Below are 13,699 nucleotides of genomic sequence, written 5' to 3'. Positions count from 1 at the left end.
ACAAGGCCTGGCTTGGGCTGCTGGCCAGGTCTAGAAGCTTCTGGCTCTGCCCGAGCCTCAAGGACAGTAGGTTACGCAGGCGGACAGCACCATGACAGCGGGAGGGGGGGCCCAAGGACAAGGCACGGGGTGGAGGGGACACAGCAGCACAATAAAGTGGGTTGCAGCATAAGTACTTGGATGCACAGCACCAAAATATTAGGGGCACCAGAGCATAGGAATGGAAAGCCATGAAGTAGGGGGGCCTGAGGGACAGTTACCTCAGAGAGAGGCTCCAGAGAAAACTATGGCACAGGGGCACTAAATAACCATATGGCACCCTAGGGCCTCTTCTTAGGTGGAAGCACAGGCCCATGGTATATAAGTCTAGGGCTACAGCACGTGGGGTTTGCAGCACCCAAAATGGAGTGCTACCCCCACAGCACTATTGTACAGGGGACTATTGTATTGTCCCTAGTGCTATGGGTCACCAGGAGGAAGCCAAAGAGAAGTCCAGGGGCAAGGGGCCAAAGCAAACAGTGCACTGTAAGACAATGAAACAATGAAAAATAGCAGAGACTTGGGGAAATATATTCTGTAGCTAGGAAGTAATAGTCTATTTAGAGACAAGGAACAGAATTGGCACAGAAGGTGGAGATGGGAAGAATTGCCCTTATTTCCACTTTCAAATTATTCATTATTTGTTTTACTCTAGCCTTAGGAGCCTTAGTCATAGACCAGGATCCCTGAGTGTTAGGCCCTTTGCAAATGCAGACCAAAAAGACAGTCCCTGACCCCCAAGGCTTACAGTCTACATCAGTGATACTCAGACAGAGGCTCACGAGCCACAAGTGGCTCTTTAGTGTGTCTCCTGCGGCTCTTTGCAGCATGTGATATTAAAACAGTGTGATTTAATTATTAACCAATCTAAGTTGTTAACTACTCAGGGTGCTTTTACAATGTTATTAACCAATTGTACTGGACAAAATAATAATACTTGGCCCTGGTCTACACTACGAGTTTAGGTCGAATATAGCAGCGTTAGGTCAATTTAACCATGCACCCGTCCACACGACCAAGTCTGTTTTGTCGACTTAAAGGGCTCTTAAAATCGATTTCTGTACTCCTCTCCGGCGAGGGGTTTAGCGCTAAAATTGACCTCGCTGGGTCGAATTTGGGGTAGTCAGGACGCAATTTGATGGTATTGGCCTCCGGGAGCTATCCCAGAGTGCTCCATTGTGACCGCTCTGGACAGCACTCTCAACTCAGATGCACTGGCCAGGTAGACAGGAAAAGCCCCGCAAACTTTTGAATTTCATTTCCTGTTTGGCCAGCGTGGCGAGCTGATCAGCACAGGTGACCATGCAGTCCTACTACACTGTCTGCTTCACCAGTGGAGAACCGCAATTACCATAAAGCTCCGCTCACTCCACTCCGCCAAGCTGTCAAAGCCCGGCAGCAGCAGCAGCTCGCTCAGCCAGACAGCGCGCCGGGTGCAGCTCAGCCCCAGCACACTGCCGCTGGGGAGCGCTCCGCCAGCCCAGCCCAGCGCCGCTCCCTGGCTCAGTCCCGCTCCTGCCTGTGGCGTGGGTTCTCGGGCCCTCTTTAGTAAATACATGGTAAAGGTAATAAAATTAGTTTTTTTAAATTATGTGTGTTCATCCATACAAGTTTTCTTTTCATAGAAAAGGATTCTGAAATGTCATTATCTGGTGAGAGGGAGAACAAAGTGTTTCAGTGGTAGGGGTTAGCTATTGGCTGCAAGCTACAAGTACTGTGAATTCTATAGGCTGCTAAAAGGCTTTTGGGTCCTCTGGGATTCTAAAATCTCAATCCATTACTTTGTGATGTACTTTTCATTACTAAGATTGTTTCTCAGATTCTAAATATTCCCTACATACTAATGCAAAGATATCTTAAGAGAAAAATCACTATTTAGGAACAGAACCTATTGGTACCAATGAAAGAGTAAATAATCATAGAATATCAGGAGGTCATCTAGTCCAACCCCCTGCTCAAAGCAGGACCAATCCCCAGACAGATTTTTACCCAGTTCCCTAAATGGCCCCCTCAAGAATTGAACTCACAGCTCTGGGTTTAACAGGCCAATGCTCAAACCACTGAGCTATCCCTGCCCCCTAAGGCTAAGGTTTTGTCATGATTATTTTTAGTAGAATCATAGACTATCAGGGTTGGAAGGGACCTCAGGAGGTCATTTAGTCCAACCCCCTGCTCAAAGCAGGACAAAGTCATGGACAGGTCATGGGCAATAAACAAAAAATCACGGAAGCCCATGACCAGTTTCTGACTTTTACTAAAAATAATTGTGACAAAATGGGAAGGGGCGGGGGAGTCCAGCACCCACTGCTGCTGTGGCTCTGGGGTCCACAGGTGCCTGTGGGGGCTGAGAGTATGGAGGTTCCCCCCCATGGGAGCTAGGAGCTGGAAGTTGCAAGGGGCCTCCCATTGTGGAGCTGCGGGGCTGGAGGCTGGGAGCTATGGCGGGGCTTGCCACCTGCAGCAACTGAGAGCTACAGGGCCCCGATGGCTTAACGCTCCAGCCCTGCTGCCCCAGTGCTGAAGTGAAAATGTCACAGAGGTCTCTGGAAGTGATTAATTCAAACCATTGTTCAAAAAATGACAGTTTTTGTGATACTATTAACTTTTGTGGCGCAAAGCAAACTTTGATCCAGCTTAACTGGTATGTGGGAATTAAGCTGCGTAGTTAGCTCCACAGTGTAGGGGCTATTGCTAGGGAAAAGATGGCATGACTGCTGCACTCCAGTAATCCCCAGCTGCTGGAATGGTCCCTGGTGGATAACTTCAGCTGGCACAATTTAGAGCAGCAATTTGTTTCTTGGGATCTGATTGGCAGCCTGAGGATCAGACATACAGCCATCTTTATGGTCTTCCTACCTGAGCTCCTCTGAACACCAAACATCCAGTCCCAAGGATCAGCAACACAGCTTTGCAAGGTCTCCTGGCATCTTTGCATGCCTGAATGTTTAGGAGATGGGGCTAGAGCAGATCAGGGAAGTGATTTGTTATGATCTGGGTAAAACCTTGTTGTGGGTTGAGTAAAAAGTCATTCAAACTGATGTGTGAACACACCCTTCATTCAAGATATTTGTAAGAGACACTTAAGGGGCCACACCTTAAAGAAGGACTAATAGAGTCTGCCCAGAAGCTAGCAGTTCTCTGTGAGCAGCGGATTCCACTGTGTATTGGGACCAGGGGTGTGTGTGTGAGAGAGAAAACAGAACACAGAAACGAAAGCAGACACATAACAGAAAGTGAGGCAGAAACAAAAAGCAAGAAAGCCAAGCAGTAGCCTTTGAGCACAGTGTGTGACCCTGGAAACACAAAAGAGAGCACTTCTGGATTTGGTGTTGGGTAAAGAGGCTTCAGTCTGTAAGTTAAGAAACTGCTTCTTTTGTTCTTAGTTCCTCTTGTATTCAGAGAAGCAGGACTTAGTACAGGGGTCGGCAACATTCGGCACGCGGCTCGCCAGGGTAAGCACCCTGGCGGGTCGGGCCAGTTTTATTTACCTGCTGACGCGGCAGGTTCGGCCGATCGTGGCCCCCACTGGCCGCGGTTCGCCGTCCCGGGCCAATGGGGGCGGCGAGAAGCAGCGCAGGCGAGCGATGTGCTGGCCGCGGCTTCTCGCTGCCCCCATTGGCCCGGGACGGCGAACTGCGGCCAGTGGGGGCCGCGATCGGCCGAACCTGCCGCGTCAGCAGGTAAATAAAACTGGCCCGGCCCGCCAGGGTGCTTACCCTGGCGAGCCGCGTGCCGAACGTTGCTGACCCCTGACTTAGTACATCATTTTAAATAAGATTGCATCAAAGAAAAGACCAGACTCCATCAATTTTTATTTCCAGCTGGAACATCCCCAGAGCACCTATTTTTGACTAACTACTCAGATCAAAAAGGGGCAACACTGATGTTAGAAGTAGGATCCAGTTTCCAAGGAGAGAGATTGTGAGCTGGTATTCCTGTTGAACCAAGATGGAACTGTGATGCTTTGGGGGTCCACCCAGACCTGTAAGAGGTTCTGGCACCACCTGTCTAGTAACCCTAGGTGTGTGTGCTGTGCAGGTTTGACTTGGAGCCCTGACCCTAGCAACATACAGGATAGGGGTCTCACCCTGGCTTCCACCAACCTAGTTACTCCTTACAGAGTGACACCAACAGCTCTTCCAGTCCCAAGTCTCCCCAAAACTAACATGACACCTTTGAGACACAGATTATGACACCAGTGTGTTGGGGCAATGAGTGTATCAGGTCTGATGTAAGTTGTGGTATGGTGTGCCCTCTGCTAGTTAGCACTGAGGGACTCCCTGGGTCACAGGAATATATAATGGAATTACTTGCAGAAATCAGAAATGGCCAGCAGGAATTAAAATGAGACCTAAAACTGGAGCTAGAGATTTTGAAAAAGGAATTAACACAGGACCTAAAACAAGAGCTGGAGGTTTCCCAGAAAGAGCTCAGAGATGATTCGTAGGTTGAGATAAAATCCCTTTTGGAACAGAAACTACAAAGTGCCTGGACAAACTGGAAACCAACTGCCATGCAGCAAAGCTAGAATGGTAAAATAGCTTGATGAGGTAACCAGCAACCTGACTGCCACAGAACAGAAGTTTTTCCATGAAATAGTGGAGACCAACCAGGCTTTGACCAGTTTGGAACTTGCTAACCAAGATGAGCTGTAAGGACTTAAGGAGCTGAAAATTCAACTCCAGAAGGAAATTAGAGGGTCACAGATCACAGTAGAAGGCAAGCGCCTGGATGTGGAAATGACCAATTAGAGGACTTGGGTGAGACTGGACATTTACAACAGTTTTTTACTCTGTAACCCATAGAGGCGAGGTCAGGCTGTCCCAGCTCAGATGATGCAAAAGCCTGCTATCTTTGAGGGGAAAACTCCCTGTGAAGCTTATTTGGCTCAATTCAACATTGTAATTCGAATGGCTGGGAAGAAAGACAGAAAGGGGCAGCCAATTTCGGTGGCCCAGCTCTGATGCAGCTGCAGAACTCACACCCAGAAAAGAAAATGAGTCATCCAGATCTGGTACAAGCCTTTGACATGTAGTTCGGAGCTAGCTATCAATCTGAGCTGGCCAGGGCACAGCTAAAAACTAGAAGAGGGAAATATGAAACCCCACCTCAACTGGCAGAGGACTTGTGGAGGCTTGTGTTCCTGGCATACCCAGATACCAGCGAGGCCTTCCAGGATAAGTTGGTGATGGATCAGTTTATAGATGCTTAGCTGGACTTGAACTTGCAGATCAAGATCAGTAAGAGGAGGCCAAAGCCACTCTAAGGGTACGTCTTCACTACCCGCCGTATCGGAGGGTAGCAATCGATTTATCCGGATCGATATATCGCGTCTCGTTAAGACACGATATATCGATCCCCAAACGCGCTCACCGTCGACTCCGGAACTCCACCAGAGCGAGCGGCGGTAGCGCAGTCGATGGGGGAGCCGCGGCCATCGATCCCGCGCCGTCTGGACCCCAGGTAATTCGATCCAAGATACTTCGACTTCAGCTACGCTATTCGCGTAGCTGAAGTTGTGTATCTTGGATCGATTTCCCCCCCCCCCCCAGTGTAGACCAGCCCTAAGAGGCTATGGAATTTGCCACAGAACTTGAATCTTTCTTTGCAGCAGTGCACCAGAAGAGGAAGCAACTAAGCTGATCTCCAAGAGCCCTGTAAGTACAGTTCTGTGCCTGATGAAAAAGGGGATTCTAATTTGGTCCATGACATTGTTGAACGATTAAAAAAACTGATAAATTCAGTTTGCAAAAGAAGGGAAAGCTGCAATAATGCAAAAATTAAAGGAAACAGTTCAGTTAAATGCTAGTAATGTGACAAAATTGGCCACAGAAGAAAGGATTGTTATAAATATAAGATAGGTCAAGACAGACAGCCACAAGTGTCTTGTGAAAGGCAATCTCCCAGTTTGGGAAAATGGAAAACACAAAACTGAAGGGTCAAAGCTTGGTAGACTCACAAAGAGCAGCCCCACATTTTTGTGTAGATCTGGGCAGCTGAACACCAACAATGGGAGTTTGGCTATTGAGTGTGTATTAGTATCTATAAAATGCACAGGGGTGATTGAGACTGGCTCAAACATAAGTTATTAAACCAGACTTTCTAAAAAAGTCTAGGGAATCAGGTATCCAAACTGAACCACCTAATTGGACTGAAATGGAGACATTGACTGGGGTAAGGGTACCCATTCAAAAATTGGGTTTGGAGATTGGCCCTCTGGAATTTGAGCAAGAAGTCTGGGTGACTGAAATAGATGAGTTAACAATGGACTTGGATTTCTTTATAGTTAATAACTGTGTACAGTAATCAGTGCCAGGAAAGGTGTCTTTCAAATTCAGTCTGTGGAAATTCCCTTTAAAGGTATGGCCCAGGTGAGACAAATGGTTTGTTGGAATTGGTTTGCAGTGAACCAATTGTCCTGTCCCTGAGGGCAGAAACCATTATATCAGATACATGCTGTGGTAGGCTTCTGGCATGGGAAAGATGGGGAGTGGTTGAAACTTGTGTTGAAACCCAGAGTCTCAGTTTGCGGATGGCACAAAGCTGGGAGGTATTGCCAATACAGAGAAGGACAGGGATATCATACAGGAAGTTCTGGATGACCTTGTAAACTGGAGTAATAGTAATAGGATGAAATTTAATAGTGAAAAGTGCAAGGTTATGCATTTAGGAATTAACAACAATAATTTTTGTAATAAGCTGGAGACTCATCAGTTGGAAGAAACAGAGGAGGAGAAGGACCTCGGAGTATTGGTTTATCACTGGATGACTATGAGCTGCCAATGTGATATGGCTGTGAAAAAAGCTAATGCGGTCTTGGGATGCATCAGGCAAGGTATTTCCAGTAGAGATAAGGAGGTGTTAGTACCGTTATACAAGGCACTGGTGAGATCTCATCTGGAATACTGTGTGCAGTTCTGGTCTCCCATGTTTAAGAAGGATGAATTCAAACTGGAACAGGTACAGAGAAGGGGTACTAGGATGATCCGAGGAATGGAAAACCTGTCTTATGAAAGGAGAATCAAAGAGCTTGGCTTGTTTAGCCTAACCAAAAGAAGGCTGAGGGGAGATATGATTGCTCTCTATAAATATATCAGAGGGATAAATATCAGGGAGGGAGAGGAATTATTTAAGCTCAGTACTAATGTGGACAGAAGAACAAATGGATATAAACTGGCCATGAGGAAGTTTAGATTTGAAATTAGACGAAGGTTTCTAACCATCAGAGTGAAGTTCTGGAACAGCCTTCCAAGGGGAGCAGTGGGGACAAAAGACATATCTGGCTCCAAGACTAAGCTTGATAAGTTTATGGAGGGGATGGTATGATGGGATAGCCTAATTTTGGCAATTAATTGATCTTTGACTATTAGCGGTAAATATACCCAATGGCCTGTGATGGGATGTTAGATGGAGTGGGATCTGAGTTACTACAGAGAATTCTTTCCTGGGTGTCTGGCTGGTGAGTCTTGCCCACATGCTCAGGGTTTAGCTGATAGCCATATTTGGGGTCGGGAAGGAATTTTCCTCCAGGGCAGATTGGCAGAGGCCCTGGGGGTTTTTAACCTTCCTCTGCAACGTGGGGCACGGGTCACTTGCTGGCGGATTCTCTGCACCTTGAAATCTTTAAACCATGATTTGAGGACTTCAATTACTCAGACATAGGTTAGGGGTTTATTACAGGAGTGGGTGGGTGAGATTCTGTGGCCTGCGTTGTGCAGGAGGTCAGACTAGACCAGGGGTCGGCAACGTTCGGCACGCGGCTCGCCAGGGTAAGGACCCTGGCGGGCCGGGCCAGTTTTATTTACCTGCTGACGCGGCAGGTTCGGCCGATCGCGGCCCCCACTGGCCGCGGTTCGCCGTCCCGGGCCAATGGGGGCGGCGAGAAGCGGCGCGGGCGAGCGATGTGCTGGCCGCGGCTTCTCGCCGCCCCCATTGGCCCGGGACGGCGAACCGCGGCCAGTGGGGGCCGCGATCGGCCGAACCTGCCGCGTCAGCAGGTAAATAAAACTGGCCCGGCCCGCCAGGATGCTTACCCTGGCGAGCTGCGTGCCGAACGTTGCTGACCCCTGGACTAGACAATCATAATGGTCCCTTCTGACCTTAAAATCTATGACTCTATTAAAGTCTATAATTTAGCTGTGTGACAATCTTAGCTGCCTAAACTCTTGTGAATCTGAAATAATAATTGATCCTTGTTCATTTGTTGAATGTTTCTGACAGGCAGCAAATAGTAAAAAAGGGAAACCATTGCAGTGGTCAGTGGGGTATGATTTAGCATTTTCAGAGTTGAAAAAGGCCTTGGGGACTGTTCTTCTCTTGGCTTATCCATGTTTCAAACTGGACACAGATGCTAATGCTTGCAGTTTGGGGGACAGGATTTCAGATTGGCAGCCCTTCCTTCCCCCAAAATCTGAGACTGTAGCTATGGAAGTTGAGGCTTGAAAAGTTGTTATAGAGGTGAACTCCCATTTGAACAGAATGGGCAAGTTCTGCCAGCAAAATCGGCAGCAACAACAGGCATTCCTCAGGAGCTGCTGAAAGAAGCCCCTTTTGGTGGTTGAAAGAGGGACCATCCGGAAGCAAAAACTCCCATAGGGGCTTGGATGGGAATAAAAATCAATTGGGGTTGATGATGTAAAAACATCTTGACAGAAGGACACTGTACATATGTAGATAGTTAACCTTGTATCATTTTCAGTTTGTTACATTGTTTGTGTTTTCTGTTTGGGAATGGGTCATACTGGATGTCACCATTTTGGCCTCATCAGGAAAATAGGCAAAGCTGTGATGGGGCATGTTGTTATTAGCTGAGTGAAACCTTGTTATGAGTTGAGTTAAAACCTCATTCAAATTACTGTATGAATGAACCCGTCACGTAAGATAGTTGTAAAAATACTTAAGGGGGGTCACACCTAAAACAAGGTCTAATAGAGTCTGCCCAGAAATTAGCACCCTGTGGGTAGCGAGTTCTACTGGGTATTGGGACCAATGGTGGGTGGATCCAGGGAAAGCAGAACACAGAGAAATTAAGAGCAAACACAGAACAGAACAAGCCAGAGGCAAAAAGCAAAAAAGCCAAGTGGTAGCCTGTGAGCATGGTGTATGATGACCTTAGAAAAGATAGAAAGACTTGGGGTTGTAAACTAGGAAATGGCTCCTTTTGTTCTTGGTTCCTTCTGCATTAGAAGAAACAGGACTTTGTACATTTTTTGTAACTACAAAAAATACCAGGCTCCATCTATTTCTACTTCTAGTTGGAACATCCCCAGGGCCCTAAACTTTGACAAGCTGCTCAGGTCAAAATGGGGCAACAGATGAATGCACTGCAGATCTTGTGGTTGTCCCCATGTGGCAGAATGACTACTTGGTGGGGGTGCAACAAAGTCACTCTGTGTCCTGGGGGACAGGATTTTGTCCCCTCCTCTAAGATCCATGGATCTCCCACATGCATAGCCTGATAATTATCCCTTAAGGGTGAAATTCACTAGGGGTGGGAACTGTGAAAATCTCTGTGATTGGGGGAAAAAAATCATGCCCTGGTATGGGGCACACAATATCACCAGAGATGCCAATGAGGTACAGGTATTTGATGTAGACTCAGGACAATCTTGGAGTAGGGCCATTTAATGTTAATTTATATGATGGAAGAGCAACAGGTGTTCCATCTGGGGAGGGCTATGGAGTGGCTGCTCAGGAGCCTTACAGCTAATGTGCAGGTTAGGGTTACATTTTATTCCCCACATTCCACAAAATGTCAGCTTATTCGACTTTATACAGGATTGAGGAGTTTCACCCTGAAGTCCAAGTCAGCTCTACATTAGCCTCCACAATTTTGAAGTGAGACTCAATGTGAAAGCAGGAAAGGAAGAAGAGCTCTTTACCTGCCCTGCAGGAACAGGGTGTACAGTCAAGCTTATGTAAAAGGAGGTGCTCTCTCCTGCGTAGCCCTCTGCAAAATCTATTTTACTTTTCCTGTGCATAGCCAGCAAAGGTTAATCAGCCCCAGGGCACCAGTAAGCTCCTTGGAGCAGCCACAGGGGGAATGTGATCTGGGGTTTCTAAAGAGGAACATAAAAACCCCAACAAATCAGTTATATGTGTGAGGAGAAGATGGTATGAGGAAGTCAGTGGAGTGGGAATCTCCTCTTTCCCTTTATTCACTATAGGAGGGGGAGAGCTATGTTCCAATGGGAGAAAAATATGTTCTATGACTGCAAAGCCTGTCCTGTCCTGCTGGCAATTCTTTTTCAATGCGGTCAGCCTCTTGGTTGTGCTAACCCAGGGGTCGGTAACGTTCGGCACACGGCTCGCCAGGGTAAGCGCCCTGGCGGGCCGGGTCAGTTTTACTTACCTGCTGACGCGGCAAGTTCGACCGATCGCGGCCCCCACTGGCCCCGGTTCGCCGTCCCGGGCCAATGGGGGCCAATGGGGGCCAATGGGGGCCATTGGCCCGGGACGTCGAACCGCAGCCAGTGGGGGCCGCGATCGGCCGAACCTGCCGCGTCAGCAGGTAAATAAAACTGGCCCGGCCCGCCAGGGTGCTTACCCTGGCGAGCCGCATGCCGAACGTTTCCGACCCCTGTGCTAACCCATTCAGTTTCCCTGGTGGTCAGTCAGGTGAGGAGATCCTGCACCTTCTAGTGGGAAATGGAGAAGGCATTCTTTGCCCTGATGTCTTCCCTCAGTGCCCAGTTGTTGCACGTGTCCGTGAGAGAGGGCAGAGTCACAGAATGTGTCCCTGGGGTGGGAATAGGGTTGGGCAGCAGTATAGGAATTACATAGCTATCCCAAAAGGTCTATCACCTTTCAAGATTGGCACAGCTCATCTGCAGTGAGGAAGATGGCGGGGTGATGCAGCTCTGGCTAAGAGCTACACTGCAGAAGCTACCATGCCAGCATTTGGCCTTAGGTGGAAAACCGACATAAAAGATGAATGAACTGAGCCTGCAATATTTTTGAAAAATATCTGTAATCAGATGAGCATTGATTTTGCTGTCCACTGATGTGCTCTTTTCTGTAAATCAAGCAAGTGGTGATATTGCAGCCTTAGGATACACTCTGAGTTGACACAGTTGCTATGGGAAAAAGGTGTATAGTGACTGACTGGTGGGCATGGAGGCCTAACAGAGAAAGGGTTACCCACTGATTATTCAAGTGAAGTCTGTGAATCATTTGTACATTTCTAGTGAAAGACTGTCAAATAAAAACAAAACAGGGCTGTGATTCTATAGTCACAGAATTGTAACTATAAATCTATGAGGCTCTTTTATATAGAAACTTGTGCCAACTGTGATATTATACTAAGTTGCATTGCTCAGAAGCAAAATCCATCTTGGATTCTGAACAGAAAAAAAGTGATTAAAAATTATCATGGTAATAATATTATACTTTGCACTTCTATAGCCCTTCAATCTATGGATCTCAAAGTATTTTCAAAAGTTATATCTCGCAATCTTCCCATGAAGTAAAGAATTATTATTGTCCCCATTTTGTCATTGAGACACAGAGTTTTCAGTAATTGACCTGCCCACCGGGGAAGTCTGTGGTAGAGCCAGGAATAGAATGATAGTCTGCTGATGCCTTCCTCTGAGTTAGCCACAAGATTATCCTTCTCCTAGGAAGGAGGGAAGGAAGTCTCCTGAGAAATGGCCTTATGGGAGTATAGATAACCAAGAGCATGAGAACTCGAAAGAGAAGTTAAAGAAGGAAAAAGTGGCAACAATGTGCAGAGAAATTAGAATGAGCTAATAATCCCTTATCTTTTTCACTGCTGGTCCTCCATTGCATGCATCAAAGCTACTGGGTTAACTGCATCTCTGACTCCTTGTGGTCTCCTTAAGTGCACACCCTCTCCAGTCTCAGGCCTAGAGCCATCACCTTTGTCAGGATCGAATCATGCATCCTGGTAGGTCAGCTATGATTACCTCAACAAGTCTGATTTATGTCCAGACCCTGCAATTCTGTTCCCTCCAGGAGCAATGATAGTGGTAACCAGTGACCAGATAACTTTCTTAAAGCAAAGTATTATTTATCTGAGACAGAAACATTTCAGAGAAATCAGATTTTAAAACAATAAAACAGACTATATGCATGTTTAGTTTACCAAAGGTCCACATGGGGATCTTGGTACTTTAAGCTTCCTATAGACCCTCTGCCCCCCAAAAAATAGCTGGGGTCTAGGTCACACTCTCTTCCCTTAACTCACAAACCAGTTCACTCTTCTTGCTTCAGGGAGAGTCTTCTTTAAAAGGTGCTTAGTCCTTTTGATCACCCTCCTTTCCAGAGAACAAGTCACTTTTTAACTCTTTATAGCCCTTTGATCTGTTGGATCCCAGCACTGCCAAAACAGGGCTTGTCACTCAGTTGGAGACAGGAGATAAGGTCCTCAGAGGTAATATTTTCCCCATTGTCTTTCATACGTGTGCCTGGGACTATTGTGTTGCATTCTTGATTGCTTTTCCAACAGCCCTCTCAAGATCGATCAATACATGCATACAGGAAAGATTTCTAACCCAGTATGCTATAACTTCACCTCACTGACCAGGTCACATAGTGTTCATAAAATGATTACATATCATTATTCTTCGGTTGCTACAAGCAGCTCCTCATCCATTACAGCAGGTATGTTTGCTATTTATTACTACTTCACTAGTATCCAGGGTACCGGCACGTTAGCACATATCTCTTTTTTTCTGCAACACAGCAAGTGGGTTTTACTTGGCCATACCTGGCATGGTCAGCAGCAGTTCAACAGCTCTACAAACTTGCCTCCTCTTAGGTGAGTTATCTGTAGAAATTTGCATTTCAGCTTGATTATACTATTTTGCAGTCTTCTCCCTTAAATAAGTAAGTCATACAAAGTTCATTAATAGATTATGACTAAAGATTCAAGTTATAAATTAGGCTAGAACGCAGTCTAGCCTTACTATGAAATTCATTATGTAAGAACAAACCAGTTATTTTCTTCCATACAATTATGAAATGGACTTGTGGAGCCTTTCAGCCGCTGCTCACTGCTGATTATTTAGTCTAAGGGTTGCCTATCTAATTTCATGAAGACTAACACAGACTCTAAAGATAGAATTTTTTCCCAAGTCATAGAAGAGCTAGACATAGTTCTCTGTACAGACAAATAAGGAAGATGAGTTCTAGCTATTGTTAATTTATTTTGGTTGTTAGTGGAAAGAGGGGCTCTATTATAAATGAGCTCATTATGAGAGGATCACTCACATGCTAAAGTCAGTACCCTATTTGCACAAAGTGATGTCTCTAATTGCTCAGACCTTTTTATGGTTTGTGTCTGCTTGAGTTAGAGTTCTCTTGTGTAGATAAAACGACTTCTGTAGGAAATCACCTCAGTGCTATAGGACTGTCAGTCTGGAGGGCATCTCCAATGAGATTAATGATGTCTGCTTTAATATAAGAAATTTTGCATAAATGAGATTATAGATTCTGCAGAAACCTGCCAACTCTTATTCATTTGGAGTAAATATTATCTTTAATTAAAAGTTTTAAGGTATCTGGTCCCCAAACTAATGAGATCTACATTGATTTCCCTTAGGAATTAATTTACCTTCTTAATTCTCATTCATTTTGGTGATAGGACTATTTAAATCTTATTCCAACTCTGCACTTTTGTTGAACATACTCATTTACAACA

This window comes from Emys orbicularis, chromosome 9 (assembly GCF_028017835.1).
Source record: "Emys orbicularis isolate rEmyOrb1 chromosome 9, rEmyOrb1.hap1, whole genome shotgun sequence".
Classification (NCBI taxonomy): Eukaryota; Metazoa; Chordata; order Testudines; family Emydidae; genus Emys; species Emys orbicularis.
Note: the sequence above shows the minus strand (reverse complement) of the source record.